Source organism: Malaclemys terrapin, chromosome 4, assembly GCF_027887155.1.
Source record: "Malaclemys terrapin pileata isolate rMalTer1 chromosome 4, rMalTer1.hap1, whole genome shotgun sequence".
NCBI lineage: Eukaryota > Metazoa > Chordata > Testudines > Emydidae > Malaclemys > Malaclemys terrapin.
In genome coordinates this window covers 113408129-113414128 of record NC_071508.1, presented here as the reverse complement: position 1 = coordinate 113414128, position 6000 = coordinate 113408129, and positions in this window count along the sequence as shown.

Sequence of the window (6000 nt, the reverse complement as noted above, 5' to 3'; positions counted from 1 at the left end):
ATTTCGCTTCATGTTTGGAATGTCAACAAAGTTATTATTGGTTCGGACAGTACAACATTGCAGCAAATCAGCCAAGGCTAATTCCCCTTGCCGCGGACAGGGGCAGAATGGTAATTACCACCTTGAGCAGCTAATGCAAAAGGATTAGGGATTAGATGGAGCAAAAAGCATTTGGCCCTTTCAGGTTTACTTCATCTAGCACAATGCAAGACGATTCATGTGAACTGGCCGCAGCACCCTGTATACAAAGGAGTGCAGCAGGCAAGCTGGCCTGTAAAGCCTCAGCATTGAATTGTTTCCCAGCAGTCACTGGGGCAGCTCAGGGGCGTGGCAGTGAGATGACAGAGTCTTTCATCTCTAGGTTGTTGCATTGAATCCAGATGAGGTCACTGAAGACTGATTTTATCATCTGCTCAATTACTTGTGTGAGATAAGTGGTAAATTCTTATAAGAATGGCCATACAGGTCAGAGCAATGGCCCCTCTAGCCTAGTAGCTTCTCTCTGACAGTAACCAGTGCCAGATACTTCAGAGTGAATCAACAAAACAAGATATTTTTAAGCGATCCATCCACTGCCGTCCAGTCCCAGCTTCTGGCATTTGGAGGCTTAGGGACACCCAGATCATGGGGTTGCATCCCTGGCTAATAGCCTCCATGATCTAAATCTTTTTTTAACCCAGTTGTACTTTTGGCCTTTACAACATCCCATAGCAACAAGGTCCACAAGTTGACTGTGCACTGTGTGAAGAAGTACTTCCTTTTGTTTGTTTTAGACCTGCTGGTTATTAATTTCATTGGGTGACCCCCTGGTTCCTGTGTTATGTGAAGGGGTAAATAACACTTCCCTATTCACTTTCTCCACATCATTCACGATTATATAGACCTCTATCATATGCCCCCTTCGTCATCTCTTTCAATCTGAACAATCCATTTTTTTAATCTCTCCTCATATGGAAGCTGTTCCATATCCATCATTTTCATTGCCCTTCTCTGCACCTTTTCCTATTCTAGTATGTCTTTTATGAGTTTGGGTGACCAAAACTTCACCCAATAGTCAAAATGCGGGCGAACCATGAATTTATATAATGGTTTTATGATATTTTCTGTTTTATCTCTCCCTTTCCTAATAGTTTCTAACATTGTTAACTTTTTTGACTGCTGTTGTGCATTGAACATGACTCTAAGATCGCTTTCTTGAGTGGTAACAGCTAATTTAGACCCCCATTATTTTGTATGTACAATTGGGATTATGTTTTCCAATGTACATTACTTTGCATTTATCAACATTGAATTTCATCTGTCATTTCATCACCCAGTCATCCACTATTGTGATATTCCTTTGTAACTTTTCTCAGTCTGCTTTGGACTTCACTATCTTGAGTAATTTTGCCACCTCACTGTTTACCCCTCTCTTGCAGATCATTTATAAATATGTTGCACAGCATAGGTCCCAGTACACATTCTTGGGGACCCCGCTATTTACCTCTCTCCATTGTGAAAACTGACCATTTATTACTATCCTTTGTTTTCTATCTTTTAACCCCTTACTGATCCACAAGACCTTCCCCTTTTATCCCATGACCCCTTACTTTGCTTAAGAGCCTTTGGTGTGGGAACATGTCAAAGCCTTTCTGAAAGCCCAAGTACACTATATCCACCTTGTCCACATGCTTGTCGACAGCCTCAAAGAATCCTAATAGATTGGTGAGGCAAAATTTCCCTTTACAAAAGATGTGTTGACTCTTCCCCGATGTAACATGTTCATCTGTGTGTCTGATAATTCTGTTCTTTTACTATAGTTTCAACCAATTTGCCTGACACTGAAGTTAAGCCTACCGGCTTGGATTTGCCACGATCGCCTCTGAAGCCTTTTTTTTTTTAAATCAGTGTTACATTAGCCCTCTGGTTCAGAGGCAGATTTAAGCAGTAGTTTACATACCAGAGTCAGTAGCTCTGCAACTTCATATCTGAGTTCCTTCAGAACTCTTGGGTGAAAACCATCTGGCCTTAGTGACTTATTGCTGTTTCAATTATCAATTTGTTCCAAAACCTCCTTTATTGACACCTCTGTCTGGGATAGTTCCTCCAATTTGTCACCTAAAAGCAATACGCGAGGATCTCTCCCATAGCCTCTGCAGTGAAGACCGATTCAAAGAATTCATTCAGCTTCTCCACAATGGCCTCATCTTCCTGGTGTGCTCCTTTAGCACCTTGATCATCCAGTGGCCCCACTGACTGGCAGGTTTCCTGCTTCTGCTGTACTTTTAAAAAGTTCTGCTGTTAGTTTTTGTCTCCTTAGCTAGTTGCTCTTCAAATTCTGATTTTTGGCCAGCCTCATTATACTTTTACACTTGACTTGACAGAGGTATGCGCCTTTCTGTTTTCCGCAGTAGGCTTTGACTTCCAATTTTTAAAGGATGCCTTTTTGTCACTAACCATCTCTTTTACTCTAGTGTTTAGCCATAGTGGCATTTTTTTGGTCCTCATTACTTTTTTTTTATTTTGGGGGTAGACATTTAGTTTGAGTCTCTATTATGGCTTTTTTAAATAGTCTCCATGTAGTTTGCAGGCATTTCACCTTTCTGACTGTTCCTTTTAATTTCTCAGGCCACGTGACAACAGGCACCAATTAGCTCTTCTGTTAAAAGTGTTAACAGAAAGACTAAAGACATATTGGTGGGACAGTGTGGGAGGGGCTTTCCCATTGCTGCCTAAACTGTTCCTGTCAAGCTCTACCACAGCAGCACATTTCACCAGAGCCAGCTCCACCACCCCACCCATGTTCACTCACACAGAGGAGTGTGACGGGATAGTATGTCCCATAAGGATAGTATACATAGGGTTCAGCCCACCGTGGTCTTTTGAAAGGTCTGATGTTTTCATACAAGGACCTAGGTGATACTGACAGAGAGGAAGCAGTCCTGGGATGGTTAGGGAGGAAATCCCATCACTGATTCTTTAAGGACTCTGGGGCAGGAGACTTGGGCAGGGCAAGGCTCGCCTCTCACCCAACCAAGTAGGATGAGCTGTAAAGAGGGGAACCAGTATATATCCTGCCTCCTCCTCATAGCAGGTGAGATGCCAGTAGAAGGCTGCCTGCTGAACTCGCTGAGCCTGAGGATGAATTGGGGAAAAGGGGCCAGCTGAGAGAGAAGCTGGGTAAGGCCCTACAGCAGGCTAAATTACAACCCAGCTCCATGGAGAGGAGCTGGGGACTCCTGGCTGAAGGAGGGCAGTAATAACTGCCTGAATTACCCAGCTCCAGGAGGAGGGCTGGGCACCTGCATTAAGGACAGAGCAGGTTACGTATTACAGAAAGACACAAATCAGATGCCATGACAAGAGTACCTGTTTTGAACCAGACGAGTTGGAGTAAGGGACTGGAAGAACTGGGGGTGGGTGGGAGGGGGAGAGATTCTGTGTGCAATGCACCCACAGGGCCACAAGGTGGTATGCTGGAGGCCAGCACCCCACAACAAGGACCAAATCCCCTTCTGAACTGTGCTGAAGCACTAACATCCAGCTCCGACAGAGACGTTGCAGCTTCTTTAAGGCAGTGGGCTGTCTGACAGTGATCTGCAGGATAACGCCAGTTGGGCTACAATTGCAAGCATTGCCTGGAGGATGCTGAAAGTACATCACAGAGCTTTCAGAAAGGCAGCGTGATGGATTTTGCAGGACTCCTGGAGAAGCGCCTCTGTGCTCCTAAAGCAATAGTGCCCAGAGGCTAGGCCTACGGGAGCCAGGGGAGGACCTGGCTCTTTGGGGTGGATGCTTCCCTGTTTACGAGATCTAAAGCCAGCCTGTTGCCCATACTCACAGTCCCGTACTGGCCCCTGGGGATGAAGCCAGCTCTGTCTGCTCAGATTACGGTCCCTCTGCCTGCTCCTACTTCCCGTCACCACTTGGTTAGGTCAGGATGCTGCAGGCTCTGGAGCCCCCATTAGACACAGATTTGCCCAGGAGAGTGACTCAAACTTGGTAACCACATTGCATCTGGATGGCTCATAGGGCTGGGTACAGCTTGCAGCTGAGGCAGAGCAGCGCTGCCACTGGTGTGGTATGTCCAGCAGGGCAAAGTAATCCCATCCATACAGAGCATGGCTCTCCCCCCGCCCCCGCCCCCCCCGCCCGCACATTCATGTGCATCACTGCTGTGCCGTTTGTGTGTGTTCTGTCTTTGCCTTTGGACATGGAGACAAGTAGCTGGACTTCCCTCCATCGCCCCATGTGAACATTACTTGGTCCAGAACTGGTCCTAGGGCAGGGCAGGTGTGACTGCACTTGGTGTCCTATTCAGTCCCCGGCTGGTGGGCTGACCCACAGAAGGCCCCCTTTCATGTTTGGGGCAGCCCTACACAGTCTCTGCTACCTGGCTGCAGCAAGGAGCTGGAGCAGGATCGGGGGTGCCCTCCATCCAGGGAGCAGAGGGTAGGAGGAGGTGGCTGCCCTGGTGGGAGCTCTGGTCTGGGCTCCCCTGGCTGTCACTCTCCCTGGTGCAGACTCACCATGGAGAATGAGGGGAGCCCAGACCGTGCAGCCTCTCTCCTTTGGCCCAGGTCTGAACCCCCCTCCCATTTACCTCCTGGAGCCCAGCAGCCCTGCCCACTGCCCCTTCCAGGGCTGGCAAAGGTACAGGTGCAGCAGCAGAAGAGCCCTCCCAAGAGATGGGAAGGGAGATGGCAATAATTGATTTTGGGGGGACGATGATGGGGTGCACTGATATTGGGGGTTCTGTTTGAGGGTGGGGGGGTTGGTGATATTGGGGGGGATTGGTGCTATTGAGTGGTTCCATTGCTGGGAGTGGCCTGAGGTGGTGATGAGGGCTGAAAGAGCACTGACCCCAATACCCCCGCCTCCCTCATGGTGCTGGGGCAGTTGTGCTACACGGAACACTTGGTTAAAACTTGGCTAAATTCTCTCTCCATAAATGTTTTTCTTCCTTCCTGGATTCTCTGTGCTATTTCAGCTGGATATGGGATTCTGTTTCACTTCATGTCCTATACTCTCAGGCTGTGTGGTGGAGTTGTTAAACAGCTGCCTCACTCCACCCCAGAGGTGGCTAGATTTCAGTGTGGATGAAATGATTCCTATCGCCAGGGGCGGTTCTAGCTGTTTTGCCACCCCAAACACGGCAGGCAGGCTGCCTTCGTACCCACCGCCGAATTGCCGCCGAATCCGCAGGATCGGCAGACCTCCCGCAGGCAAGCTGCCAAAGACTGCCTGACAGCCTCCCTCGCAGAGACCAGCAGGGCGCCCCCCGTGGCTTACCGCCCCAGGCACGTGCTTGGTGTGCTGGTGCTGCCGCTGCCTGCCTGTCGCTACAGCATGCAGTTTGTAAAGGGCTTTGATAATCACTAAGATAGGAGGTCCTATAGAAATATAGGACGGCATTTAATATTATAGGAGGTGGGACAGACCCATCACAGTCACATTGCTCCTGTTTGGCTCCAGATCAAACTTCAGTGCCCCAGTAAGCGTCCCTATAAAGTAGTACCAGACTCTGGAGTCCACTTCCAGGCATAGGTTAGTCCCTGCAGCACACAGGACCCTAGCCGGGTGCATACATTGCCTCTGGCCTTGGGTTGTGTTGTGCTGCCATAGAGCCAGCAGAGGGAGCTAGGACAGAAATAAGGAACTATCAAAAAGAAATGTCGGTTCCCTTGAAATATAACCCAGAGAGGGAAACTGCATGGAGGCCTGCTGCGGGGAGGGAGGCTGTTTTTTCTGGGGAGGATAAGAGATCATTCCAGACCACAGAAAGGGGAGGCAGAGCTGCCACCACCCAACAGCCACAAATCAGGACAACAAGAAGGAGGCCCCTTTGAAAGCCATTTTTGCAGGTTTAGGTGTGAGAGCTTTAAGCAGAGACACAGACAGCAGAGGAACATCACAGGGCTGGCCCCTGAGCTTTCGGTTCACACCCTTCTCTGGCAAAGCTCTCCTTCAGTTTGATGAGAAGGGCTGGATGAAAACCACGCTGCTGAGGCCTTGCCCTAC